At 55.8% G+C, this 14191-nt stretch overlaps 1 long non-coding RNA gene across 1 annotated transcript; it reads left to right on the top strand.

Moving 5' to 3' along the window:
- The first annotated feature begins 1663 nt into the window (after window positions 1-1663).
- Window positions 1664-6939, top strand: LOC309842802. Its single transcript, XR_014299780.1, has 3 exons — window positions 1664-2026; window positions 2983-3066; window positions 6389-6939. It is a non-coding gene; the product is annotated as an uncharacterized lncRNA (long non-coding RNA).
- The last annotated feature ends 7252 nt before the right edge of the window (window positions 6940-14191 follow it).

The raw sequence follows: 14191 nt of genomic DNA, 5'->3' as shown, positions 1-14191 counted from the left end.
CACAACATTGTGTTTTGGTTCTCTACTTGGGAGTCACACATTTGCTATCTTAAGTTGTTCCTCAGAATCTGGACTGAAGCCTGGACTGACTCAAAAGCCTGTGCCAGGTAGATGAGACCAAGTTTTCACTTCTATCCCAGCACAGCGGGGCACGGAGCTCGTGCTAGAGCAGTCTGTTGGGACAGATGGCCGGGAGAGGACACCAAGGGTGGACTGTGCAGGTGGACAACAGCCTCACGTTGGCTGCCCACAGAAGTGGAGACAGAGTGGGTAGACCAGTTGCCTGGCATTTTCTGTCCTCCAGACTCCCTCCACAGAGCGTAGTACGGGAACAGGGCTAGGAGGAGAGTCCATCGGCTGAATTAGCCGTGATAAGGATGCGACTGCCTCTCTCCACACCTTGCTCTGAGATGGGTGCCTCTTGGCGACCATGCCGTGATGGACACATGCAGCGTGGGCTTTGGAGCCCAACAGACTTTGGTTCTCAGCTTGATTGCTTACAAGCTGTGTGAGCTTCTATGGACCTCAGTGCCTGTCTGTAAAAGGACAAGAATCACAGTACTGATGCCAGCTGGCCGGGTCCGAGGACCCAGAGGGTTCCCGCATGACCAGTCAAGAGGGTCCCTGGCTGCACACAGGATGGAAATCAAATGTGAGCCAGCAGGAGGTGAGAGCAGACTTTACTGAAGGTGTGCAGAGGGAGCAGGTGCAGCGTGTCCAGGAGACCCAGAAAGGAAAGGAGAAAGCCTCCTCTTCGCTCAGGGTCAGGGGGTGTCTACTGAAGACGGTGGTCTGGTGTCCATGACCTCACAGGCATCCAGGAACCGGTTAGAACAAAGATGAGGGCTCAGGTGTCATTGCTTGGAGCCTTGAGGTCGAGATGTGCAGTCCTGGCGACCCGCAGTGTGATGGCTTTGTCCCGTTGTTTTCACTGGTCCCTCCTTTAGGTGTTACCTGTTCTAGAGAAATTATAAACTCCTTGTCCCTCGCAAAGAGGACACACACTATTTATGTTCTGAGGCACATGTCCACTGCAGGTGAAGGTTGTAGTGTGCAGAGAAGCAGGAAAAGGAGCAAAAAGCAGGTTTGTACAGAGCCTTTCCGTTTCCGGCTGTCTCACCAGCTCAGGTGATTCTTGTAGGGATTCGAAGCAGGGAGGGAAAACTAAGGTTGCCTCTTACACCCCTGAAGCCAGCTGTAGCTACTTTTGCTTTCTCTAGGGAAGGACGGGGCACAGTTCATGTCTGGGGAGAATAAATCTTTTTTTTTTTTTTTTTTTTTTTTGAAGCTTTCCCTTTATGGAACCAGCAGGCCAGGAGCCAAGCCAAGAATTCCAAGTCCAAGGAGAAACAACCATTTCTCCTGGGGCTCTGGGCTGCTGAGGGTGAAAACTGGTGGTGGAGGTGGTGGTGGAGGTAGGTGTGAGAGGGCGGGTGCTGAGCAGTGTGCTTGAGTGAGATCTGGGGTATGTAAGGCAGGCCTGAGGGAATTCTGGGAAAGGCTGGAAAGAGACTCAGGCAGGTGACTCCAGGGACATGGAGGCCAGTGAATAAGAGGGGGGAGAAGGGGGAGAGGCAGAGAAGCTGGTGGGAGGGTTGTCGGGGACAATTGGCACTCCAGAAGGACTTCACAACAGAGCTGCCTTATTTTTCATTTTAGGGCAGTGCAGTGGTCCCCCATTACCACTCCCCAAGCTTTCAGCCCATCGGTACCCACAGGTGTCTTGTCCCAGAAGAGCTGAGGAGGAGCCAAGGCAAGGGAGGCACCATGTCCCCCCCCACCTTGGGCTGGCACACGAGGGAAGGACCACGTGAGAGGACACTTGGGCAAGACGGAGATTTTCCCATCTTGGGGACTCAGAGCGAGAGGAAGTGTTCGCCTGTGGCTGGAGTCCCTTGATTTGAATACGAAAGGACAGGCAAATCCATAAAGCTGGAAGGCTTGGCAGCACCATTCATTCCTTCCCGGACATCTATTGCACGCCTAGTACAGGTCTCGTGTGCGGCCAGGTGCACCGGAGAACAAGGTGAGCAAAACAGACGTGGCAGGTATCCAGGAAGGTAACCAGGACGACACAGGCAGAGCTCAGCACAGCATCTTCTTCAGAGGATGGGAGTCCATCCGGGGAGGAATGGTGGCCGTGGGGTCGTGTTAATTCCGTGGACAAATGTGATGACAGATCAGGCACTTGGGGGTCAGGGCTCCATGTTAATTGCATCTGTGTTTCTCCAGCCGGGGGTATCGGCTGTGATGCAATTAACACCGAGAGCTGGGTTAGAGCTGTCACTTTTCCAGCTGGCTGGCCTCGTCCCACTTACGAGGACAGCGTGACTCTGGACTTTGCACATTTCTCTTCCAATAAAAACACCTGGAAAGTGTATGACACTTTTCTTCTCACTGCGCACATGATTTGACAGTTTTTAAGATCAGATTTCACCATTGACTCCCCTGGGAGCTGAGGATGGAAGTGGCTGCTGCATCCAGGAAGACAGACAGAGAAGACAGAGAAGACCAGCAAGAGTGTGCTTGGGGTTGCTGTTCCCTGAATTCCTCCTCTGGGGACCCCAGCCTCTTTGCTGGTCCCCCAAGGGGGAAACCCTGGGTTCAAACCCCAGCTCCACCTCTTACCGGTGTGTGGTCTCTGCCAAGACACATTGCCTCTCTGAGCCATGGTGCCCTTGTCTGTCTGTTGGGTCCAATGTGGGGCTTTTTTTGGAGGGCATGAGGATCCGTGGGTGGTGCGCAGGAAGTCGCCTGCTACCCAGCACCAAGTCGGTTCTGTAAGGAGCAGCCTGGGCTGGAAGCGCATCCATGCCATCCGGAAACACTCCCAGCGCCCCCTTCTGGGCACGTGTAGGACTGCGTGTCCAACCCATCATGGTTGGGTGTAGTCCTGGACTGCGTCCAGCCAGGGAGTTGGGGAGGGACCTGGGTATCATGACTGTCCCTGTGAGTTTCCCAGGACTTTTCGCCCTTTGCTAGGATGACTCAAGCAGCCTGGGATTTAGAAAAGAAGGAGGACAAAGGGCAGACCCCCAGAGGACCCGCCATAAACAAATTAAATAGGTAAGAAATGAGAACTGAGTGTCGTGGCCTGAATCCCGACATTTGGGGATTGTCTGTTAATGCAGCGAACAGAGCTTCTCCTGCCTGATGCAGAGAATTGCTTCCTGGCTCAGGACCTCAGTTTCCTCATCTGCAAGGTCGATCTCCTCCAGGGTCCCTCCATCCCAAAGAGAACGAGGGGGGGGGTGTTGTTCTCACCAACCCTGGGGACCCTGCTTCATTTTGGAATCTCCACGCCCTCCAAGCCAACGTCCTTTCTGTAGTGTGGTAGTGCTCAGAGGAGCGGACTGGGGTGGTTCCACAGCCATTTCAAGCTCAGCAGGCCCAGAACAGAATTCCTCCTCCCACGGGCCCCTGCCTCAGGCTTCCCTCACTCAGTGGGGCCAAGGACCCATCCAGGTGCCCAGAAGAGAACCGCTGGCTCTCATCCTGGGCTCTTCTTTTCCCCACCCCCAAGCCTTTCGCTTCTACCCCTAATAACTCTCATGTCCATCCTTCCTCTCTCCCTGCCTCCCGCCACAGCTGCAACCTGACTGTTCTCTCCACCAGTGGACCCCCTCCCATCCACACGGGCCCCCGCTGGCTCTGCAGGGAGGTCTTTCTGGAAGGTCATCACTCCCTTCTGCCCTCAAAACTCACCAAGCAACTTGTTCTCCAAACACTCCGAATCAGCTAGTGCCTCTCCCCGAATCCCATGGCTGGGATAAAATCGCATGGGGTTTATCCCATGCCTGCCTGGGAAATTCTTATTCCCTGCTCAAAACGCAGCTCAGATGCCCCTCCCTATGGACAGCCTCCTTTGATGTCCGTGGGCCCTCTGAGAGCTATGTTCACACCTCTGTTATAGCACTTAAAACTAGGGGCCCAGCAGACCAGTACTACTGGCCTGTGAGCTAGAGGACACAGGGACTAAGTTATTCTGGTTTTCTCTAGGGATTCTTGGCCCAGGGTCTGGCCCTCGGGGTTCAGCCAGTGGTTCTCTCACTCGCCCACCGGCCCTCAGACCTTCTCTTGCAGCCCACAGTGTTTGAGGCTTTGGGAATGCAGCCATAACTATGATGCCTGCTTTCTACTGGCAAAAGGAGGTGTCTGCAATAAACAAGCCATAAAACAAATTCACAAGATGATTTTGGGCAGAAAGCAAGCACCATTAAACCTGCAGGTACAGAAGGGTAGCATCTGAGGGGGAACCTGAGTAATGAGGGGAGCCCTTCATGTGGGCATGTGGAGGGAAGTGTTCCAGCCAGTGGGAACATTATTGCAAGGGCCCTGAAGAGATTAGAACCCAGTGCTTACTGGATGGATGGATGGATGGTTGGTATCCACTCTCTCTTCTCCCTCTTGGTGTCTGATGCTGAATTGCTTAGGTGGCCAAAGCCAGGGGTCCCCACCTTCCAAGATGACAGTCTTCTCTCAGAGAAGATGCTGGAACCTGCTACTGCCTATTTATAGCCAGGAGAAGTCAGGAGCTTCCTCTGGCTCCTGGAAGACAACTTGTGTGATGTAGGCTGCCGGTACCCCAAGAAGACACTGGCCTGCATCTCCTGCAATCAAGGCTCTGTGGATGCTATAGGCACCTGCTTTAGCAAAAATCTCTGTTTGTTAATCCTTTGTGAATTTCTCATTGAGACCCATCTGCAGCTGGAGGGCATGCGCTTGACCAGACCAACACGGCCGAGACCTCAGCATCTTCCCTTCTTGCCTCCTCCCCGCTCACGGTTTTCCGTCTTTGGAGCTCTTTGCAGGAGCTGGCACCATTAATTTGGTATTTCAGCCTTCCTGGCCGGTCCCTACCACATACATACACACATATATTTTTCATCTCCTGGAATGGCTTTAATGAGGGAGTGCCAATTAGCGAGTTGGAGGGCAGATGTGGGACCTGCTGCCAGCCAGCCCACAGAGAGGCAGTGGCCCGCTCTCCCCACCTCCACCCGGGGAGGCCACGCTGTTGTGCATATTGGCTGAGGCTGGGCCCGAACATCTACCCCAGGCCTTCCCCCCTGTTCTTCGGCCAGCAAATGACCTGGGGCCAGTGAATTTCCCAGGGAAAGAAGAGAGACCGCTGGTATACTGGTATCAGGCGGATGGTTTCTACAGCGAGAGTTTATGGGTGTTTGGGGGTCAGGTGTGGGTGCTGGAAACCACAGCTGCCAGGCCAACCTCTGTGTTGGGAGTCAGGTGATGGCAGAGGCCCTGGAACCAGGCAGAGCTCCGCGCGGTGTGGCTCTGAACATGACATTTGCCTGATGCATGCCTCAGTCTCCTCATCCGGAAAAGGGGTCGGTGGGGCTAGTGCCCGCCTCCTGAGTTGTTGTCAGGAGGGAGAATTGCAGTGCCACCTGTCAAGTTCCTGGTGTGTAGAAGACGCTCAACGAACTTGACATTATCTTATTGAATTCGCACAGGTGCCACCTCCAATGCCAGGATAAAGTAAGGGGAGATGGAGGGGAGGTGACTGGCAAGGCAAGGACTTCTTGTACCCCCCTCCCATCTGACCTCTGACTTTGGGGGCTAGGATGCACACACTCAGAGGAGTCGAGGGAAGTGAAATCTGGCCCCATGGGCACATGGAACGAGGCGGATCCAGATGTACTAGAGGCAGCATCTCTGTGTGCTGGGGGGTTCTGCCCGCCTGAGTCCCCCTGGTCCCTGGGGGGGGGTCCCACGGACCCTCTGCAGAGGTAGTGCAGTGACCAAGGCCCCTCAGGAAAGATGACGGGGTGTGGGGGGACATCCTCTCCATTCTGGGCCCAGCAGGTGTCAGAGCTGCCTGAGCAGAGTCCTGGTAAATATTCACAGATTGAATGTCGGAGCCAGGCCTCCTGCATGGGGACACCTGTGGGGGCTCCCTTGCAAAGATCTGGAAGGCATAGCTTCTCTCCGAGGTGGGGCTCTTCTAGTAGAGTGCTGGGAAGATGTTTAATGACCAGCTTTTCAGGAAAGAACCAAAGACAAACCGATTTGTAGCATTTGCTGATTTGCATTGCATTAACATCTGTCAGGGCTGGCCTCAAGCTACTACAGAACCCCGGGAGATGTACATCAGCAACTCTTGGGAGCAGGTGTGGGCCATCTCCTGCACACCCCAACGCTTCTCCCCGGCCCTCTGGTGCTCCGAGCCAGCACCCCACCCCACCCTCCCTTCCCCTTCTCCTGTGTCCGACCCCACACTCCTGGCTCAGGAAAGCCAGTATTTGTACCACATCTCCCAGAGCGTCTGGTCTTGGGGCACTGCCTGTGTTGGCCTCTGGGGCTGGCCACAACTGGACATGTGGGAGGTGGATTGTCCCAAAGATGATACATTTTTTTTTTTTTTAAGGTTATAGACGTGCTTCGAGAATCCAAAAATGATTGAACTTTTAACCAGGGAAATTGACCAGGCCACAAGCACCTAAGGGGTTTCTCGGACGCTGAAAGCAACCGAAGGACATTCTCAGGGTCTTGGGGGCTGGGAGGCGAGGGGATGAGGGGTGAGTCTCATGTGAGGTCACTCCCCACCTTCACTGGATGTTTATGGTACAGCCATTCCCCGGGAGCGTCGCTAGCCTGACAGCCTGATTGTCCTAATTCCCGGACTAGGAATCAGAGGTCCGGAGAGCGGGGATACCGCTCAAGAGTCTTCTGTTAATAATAGTACCACCACTGCTGTCTTTCGAACACCTTCTGAGGTGGGTCTGTTGTTCTTATCTGATTGTCACTCCACAATTGTTTACTGAGCACTTACTATGTGCTAGGCACCATCCTAGGCACCTGCATGCCTCAGGGAACAAAATAAGGAAACCAGCCCCCACGGGACTTACCCCCAAAGGAAACAGAAATGCATAATTTGCCCCATTAATCTGTTGGAGAAATTCCACATGCTTTGCATAGAAATGCAAGACCTGGGCACCTGGGTGGCTCAGTAGGTTAAGCCACTGCCTTGAACTCGGGTCATGATCTCAGGGTCCTGGGATTCAGCCCCGCATCGGGCTCTCTGCTCAGCAGGGAGACTGCTTCTCCCCCACTCTGCTTGCCTCACTGCCTACTTGTGGTTTCTGTCTCTGTCAAATAAATAAATAAAATCTTAAAAAAAAAAAAAAAGAAACAAATGCAAGACCTTCCTTTCACATGGGGCTCCTAGCTCTAACACGGCTGCTGCTGGGTGTTGGAGGCTTGTGGCGCTGGCACTCTGAAGTCTGTTATATGGCAGGTGTTTTAATAAATATTTCTCACTTTTCCAACTTGGCAAAGCCAATGCATTAGTTTCCCGTGGTGGAGTCACCACAGTTGGGTGGCTTAAACCGCAGCAACGAATCACGCACGGTTGTGGAGGCTGAGGTGCAAAATCTGTATCCTTAGCCCCAAATCCTGGGGGTCAGCAGGGGTGTGCTGCCTCCAGAGGCTCCAGGGGAGAATCTCCCAGCTCCAGGGCTGGTTGGCATTCCTTGGCTTGTGGCCACATGGCTCCCAGGCCAGCTCTTCCGCCTGTGTGTCAGACCTCCCTCCGGCTTGCTCTTAGGAGGATACATGTGATGGCATTTGGGGCCACCCACCCACAGCCCATCTCAAAATCCTTCGCTCAATCCCACTGGCAAAGACCCTTTTCTGTTTGACCACATAAGATGGCATTCGCAGCTTCTGGGGGTTGGGATGTGGAAATCCTTTAAGGGTTCATTTCTCAGCCTACCATAGCTGGGGACCAGAATCCCTCTTTTCTAGAGGAAGGTAACTCACTTGTTGAATGTCCCACAGCCAGGACATGGCCTACCTGGGATTCAAACCCTGGTCTTCACGTCTACCCCTCCCCGCCCCCCACCACGGAGCAGGTGCTCCATCCGAAGGATCCGCAGATGAGGGACCAGAAGCTCCGTGAGCTGGCGAGACTGGTCGAGGTCCTGGGCCATCACGGGCTTCCCATGCCTCGAGCACTTCCCAAGGGGGCCACATTTAGGGCCTGTCTGATTCACGCTGAGTCAAGCCCGTGGACTCTGAGCTGGTACCGGGGCTCTGCTTGCCATTAGCAAACATGTGGAGAGAAGCAGCGGGGAGGGTGGGGAGGGGCGGGGGCCCGGGGGAGGGGTGAGAACCGCCTTCTGTTTCTGTAGTTACCAGATTTCAGCTTGCAAACCAAAGTCAGCCTGGAGGCTAATTTTCTGTAGCTTCCAGTTCAGCTCCATTTATTGTGCCTGACACTGTGAAAGCTTTCACTATTGATTCTGGGCTAGATTAACTTTTCCCCCCGCTCCCCCCAGCCCCAGCCCCAGCTCTCCAGCAGTTTTTGGTCCAGCAATTAGGTATCGGCCAGGACAATGCGGGGTGGCTGCGGCTGCCTTTCATTTGCCGTCATAGTAAATACAACTCACTTTCGGCTCCCAGAGTACCCTCCGCGCTCGGGAAAAGGAGAACACCGCCTAAATGACTCCTCTCTCCGGCCTGACACTCTGCGGCGGAGCTGATCAATACCGTCTGTCACCCCGCGGGGCTCCCCCGGGACCACCCAGCTTCGCTAATTGGCTCTGGGAGCCAGTGGGCTGGTGGAGGAGTGTGAGCGCGGGTGTGAATAGAAGTGTCCCTTTGTGTGAGCATGTGTCTGTGGGCGTGAGCGTGTATACATAAGTGTGAGTGTGTCCGTGTCTCTGTGTGTGTCCCTGTCTTGTGTGAGTGTTTGTATGTGTGTACTTACGTATGGGTGAGTGTGTCTGTGTCTCTGTGTGTATTTGTGTGTAAGTGTGCTCCTGTGTGTGTCTGAGTGTGTCTGTGAGCGTGTCTGTGCGCATGTATGTGTCTGTCCCTGTGTGTGTCTGTGTGTGAGTATGTATGTGTGAGTGTGTCTCTCTGTGTGTATTCCTGTGTACATGCACGTGATTATGTCTATGTCTGTGTGAGTGTTTGCTTGTGTGAGTGTGCATATGTGAGTGTGTCTGGCGAGGGCACAGGGGATCCCTGGTTTATCTACTTTAGTCCCAACCCCCTGGTGTCTCGGGGCTGGAGGGCCCCCTTCAGCATGGCTCTGACTAGAAGAGTCTCTGGTTTTGGAAAAGGCCTTGAGGTAAGGGAATAGCGATCTGTGACTCCTCCAGATCTACACTGTCACCAAGTGAAGGCACAAGAAGAGGCATTTTAAGATTGTGGCTAAGCCCATGGAAGTGAAGTCAGACCCGTTTTCTTTCTTTCTTTCTTTCTTAATTCCTTTCTTTCTTTCTTTTTTAATATTTTATTAATTTGACAGAGAAATCACAACTAGGCAGAGAGGCGGGCAGAGAGAGAGGAGGAAGCAGGCTCCCTGATGAGCAGAGAGCCCGATGCGGGACTCGATCCCAGGACCCTGAGATCATGACCTGAGCGGAAGGCAGAGGCTTTAACCCACTGAGCCACCCAGCCACCCCCAGACCCATTCTCTGATCCTGGTTCTTTCTCCAACTTGCTGTGTGGCCTTGGGCAAGTCACTTAGCCTCTTGGAGACTTAATCCTCATCTGCAGAAACAGCTGAGTGCCCCCAACCCTAGGAGACCGGCGTCAGGGTTCAGTGAAATGACAGGGGTAATTGGCACCTCTGTGAGTGGCAGCCACGCTTCCGGTCCTCGAGGGAGCGGCCGTGGGGCTGCGTGGGTGGGGGCGGGGCGCGACCTGAGCCTGGATCCGGGACCGGCCACTAGGGCAGCCACATGACCGCCATCCAGCGAGTCACTTCTGTGTTCTGGTTTCCCCTTCTACGGCACGGGGCATAATGTCCACCGTGGTCGGCTGACGGTGTCTTCCCCAAATTCGTGTCCTCCTGGAACCTCAGACCGTGACTTTATTTGGAAACGTGAGCTGTGGTGGTGTTAAGATGAAGTCATCTTGCCTTAGGGTGGGCCCTGGATTCCGGGATTGGGGGCTTGAGGAGAGAGCTGCATGAGGACATGCGGGGAAGGCGGTCACGAGAGATGGGGGACAGATGGGGGTGATGCAGGTACAAGTCAAGGGATGCCAGGGACCGCCGACCACCCCCAGGAGCAAAGGAGGAGCTGCCACTTCCCAGGAGGAGGCCCAGCTCTCCCCCAGGCCCACAGGAGGGGCCCTTCGCCCCCTGAGGCCGTGGGGAGGCTTCTTTCTCTTTTCCTCCTGCTGCCCCAGGGCCGTGAGGTCGGCCTTGCTGGGGCAGGAGTGAGGAAGCCACAGGAGGCACCAGGGACATCTAGAACACAGGCAGAGAAGCGTGGCCTCTGCCGGGTGACCACTGAGGGGTCTAGAACGTTCTCTCCTCCCAAGTGATCTGATCCTGAGGCGGTGGGCAGCTTGGGGTGGATCGGCCTGGTGGCCCTGTGGCAGGTGGATTGAACGGTGTACTTCTGTGCTCAGGCTGTGCTATCCCAGCCCGGAGGCCGGGAGCCCACGGTGTCAGTGGGCCGGTTTCTCTGAGGTCTCTCTCCTCGCCGTGTGGGTGGCCGTCTCCTCCCTGGGTCCTCACATGGTCGTCTTTCTGTGTCTCTCTCTGTCTTCATCTCCCCCTCCCATAAAGACACCAGTTCTGTTGGGTTCAGACCGACCCTAGTGGCCTCATTGGAACGTAATCCCTTCTTTAAAGACCCCATCTCCAAATCCAGTCACATTCTGAGGCACTCGGGGTTAGGACTATGACACAAGAATTTGGGGGGTTGCAATCCAGCCCATTACAGAGCAGATGAGGCCAGAGCCCGGGAGCCTCTAAGGAGGCAGAAGAGAAAATCCCATGTGGGAGATGATGAGGCCTGAGTTCAGGTCATAATGGGGAGGAGGGAAAAGGGGGAGAAGGCGAGCCAGTGGAGCCCCTTTCCCTCATCCTGAGTGCCGCCCGAACACTGTTCTGCGGGATTCAGAGAAAAGCCATCCCTGTAGCAGTGGTCTCCATGTACGGAGCGCTCACAATGACCCGGGTGCTGTGCTAGGAGCCTGACCTGCGCTGTCCCATCGCTTCCACCAGACCTGACCAGAGAAGGATCATCTCCATGTCACAATGAGGACATGGAGGCACAGAGAGGAGAAGCCACCTGCCCAAAGTCACACCGTTAGGGAAGCAGCAGAGAGAGCTGCGCACCCAGGCCTGGATCTGACCCTCGTATGCGCACTGTCCTCAGGAGGACAGCGTGTTTTAGCACAGGGTGGCTGGCAATTATGGCTGTCATTGCTTTGTGCATTTGCTGCCCACAAGAGCCTGTGGGCAGCTCAGAGCCCAGCCCACAGTAAGTGCCAAATGAGTGTGTGTCGAGTGAGCCAAGAAAGATACGGGATTGTATCCTTGCTTCAAAGAGGAGCAGAGCAGAGAAGGTCGGCATCTTGACCGTGGCCGCACGCACAGAACACAGGGCTGGTGTGACCTCATCCCCCCGCTCGAATCCAGTGCTCCGCTGAGCTCTGTGGCAGGGAACGGAGAGGAGGTGACTTAACCAGGGTCCCAGTGTGGGGTGTGACTCTGCAGGGTCACCTGGTTAGGCAGGTGGTTCATGGGCCTCAAGCCAAGTGCATCAGTCCTCACAGGAGGCCACCTTAACCTTAGCCGCTCAGCATTCTTCCTTCTGGAGGAGCCTCCCTGCTGGCTTGGGGCTCCTGCAGGGTCTCCAGACAGAGGCCCCTCCAAGGGCACATCCCACAGTGTGACCGTTGTCAGCACACCCACCGGGAGCTCAGGAGCCCGACTGGCGGGTGCCCAGACGGCGGCTGAGGGCTCGGAGGTCCACAGGCTCTTGGGTTATCCCTTCCTGGGAGGGCACTCCTGGTGTAGAGCCTCACTGCACCGTCTTGCGGTGCTGGCCTGGGCCGCTCTAGCCTGATGATGCTGGTGATGAAGACGAGGGAAATGGGGGAGGGAGGAGGGAGAGGAGGAGGGAGGGGGCGGGGTGTTCTGCAGAGTCCAGCCCGTGTGGGGTGGTTCTTATTATGACTGGTGTCCCTCTCCTCCGCAGCCCTGGGGTGTGGGAGCTTGGTGTGGAACCTAGCACGTAGCAGCTGCCCATGAAATACTGAGCACCTATGGAATGAGAAGGCAGAAGATTGCACCCTCATTTTATTTTATTTTATTTTTTTAAAGATTTTTTATTTATTTATTTGACAGAGAGAGAGAGATCACAAGTAGACCGAGAGGCAGGCAGAGAGAGAGAGAGAGGGAAGCAGGCTCCCTGCCGAGCAGAGAGCCCGATGCGGGACTCGATCCCAGGACTCTGAGATCATGACCCAAGCCGAAGGCAGTGTCTTAACCCGCTGAGCCACCCAGGCGCCCTGCACCCTCATTTTAAAGAGGACGAGAGCGAGATGCTGAGAGACAGGGAGCCTTACCGGGGCTGTGTGGCACCACAGCCGGGACAGAGGGCCGCCGGGAGGAGGACACTAGAGACGCTGGAAACAGGAAGAGGGAAATCAAGTCAGGAGGAGGGCTGCCCCCCACCCCCTGTGGAGGTCTCCCGGCCCCTCCCCTCAGCTGGGCCAGGTTCCCAGGCTGGCCGCTCCTGGAGCAGGGGTCCCCGGGTTGGGCGAAGCTTCCGAGAGTGTCAGCCGCATACCCGCTCGGCGACCGGGCGCCAGGCGGCAAATCCTCCCGGGGCCCTGCTCGGTGTCAGCCTGGTTCTGCCACACTTATTAGGGGTGACTTGATGACAGTAGCGCCCCATGCTCCGAGCAAGATAATGAGGCCTCTCAGGGGCTGTTCAAGAAAACAGAACACAGAGCGAAAAATAATTCCGGGAATATTAGGCCAATATATCAAAGTGCGGCAGGAGCCCAGCGGGCACAGGGAGGCCGATGTGGGACACTCTCCCCACCGAGAGAAGCGAAGGCTCTGGGGTTGGCTCAGCAGGGCTCGATGTGGCAAAGAGCTGCCCCCTGCCCCCTGAGGGCTGTTGTGACCAGAGGGGCAGTGACAGGGGCTTTCTGGGTCCAGAGACCCCCACTGACCCTGGGGACTGATGGCAGGAAGGGAGGGATGGGTGCTGAGGCCAGTCTGCCTTCAGCCCCACTGTACTCGCAGCTGCTGAAATAAGACAGGGAAGAACAATGGAGCCCCAGCCTCCCAGTTGGCTCCCAGACGCTGCAGGGCATGCCCTGCTGGGCATGAGAGGACCCTACCCAGGAGGTGGAGGGAAGACGTGGCCACCCCACCTTGCCTCTGCCCTCCCTGGATCCCTCCCTCTCAGCTCACCCCTGCCTCGTTCTCCCCCATTGCAAGCTTTGAAGGGTGGACATCCCCTCCAGGGAGGGTCACTGGCCATCCCGGTCCACCTGGGACTGGGGTTCCCAGGGCAATTCCAAAGCCGGGCTAAAGGCTCTGGCTCTGCAGGGACTGTCTCCCCTCCCCCGTCTCCCCACAATGCTCCCCTGGCCACCCACCCCCTGATGCAGCCCCCACTGCCACTCTATTCCAGATCCAAATTCTTCGTTGTTAGCGTTGGTTCAGTGTGAGACCGTGGGCTTCTGGAGTATCTTAGTCCTGTAATTATCTCCAGGACCCTGCGTGGGACCTGGCGTACCCAGTGGAAGTCTGACTAAATGTCAGGTCTGCCTGCCTGATTATGAATGTGTGAGAGAGGGAAGGAATGAGTGGGGGAGTAGGTGAGGCCCTTTCTAGCTCCGTAGTTCGCAAGAGCAGAAAGTTCCGTATACTGTTCGGTGATACTTTCTTCCTCTTGCTGCCAATGCCTTGGGGATTTTCTGCTCTTAACCTTTTGGAGTGGAGTCCTGGGGTCTGTGACCGGTGCCTTCAAGGCCAGAGTGGCCCTAAGGGACTCTGAGCATACTGCGTGAAGGGCAGGGGGGCTGGGCTCTGGGAACAGCCTCTGTCCAGCCCCTAAAATGCTGCGGCTCATTCCCAGATCCGGGGGGTCAGAGGTCATCCTGCTCAATTGCCTATTTTACAGATGGACACACTGAGGCCTGCCCTGGGCTTGGGGCTGCCCAGTCTGTACCCTCCCTATGGTCCCCCCCACCCCCCTGGTCCGGTGGTCCTGCTGTCCTGTCCCTGGGGACTGTCAGACCCACCTTCCGTGGATGGGAGCCTGTCTTGCTGCTGGTCTCAGTCCTCTCTGGCTTAGACCGCCCTCCAAATTGCTGGGTCTGGTTACTGTTCCCTCCCATGTCTGTTTGCTTCTGTTCCCCCAGTGATGTGAGCCCTCTCCACACCCAGCAGACCTCTGCT

The sequence above is a fragment of the Mustela nivalis genome (assembly GCF_964662115.1).
Source record: "Mustela nivalis genome assembly, chromosome: 10".
NCBI classification, from domain to species: domain Eukaryota; kingdom Metazoa; phylum Chordata; class Mammalia; order Carnivora; family Mustelidae; genus Mustela; species Mustela nivalis.
Note: the sequence above shows the minus strand (reverse complement) of the source record. Positions and strands in the feature narration are given on the sequence as shown.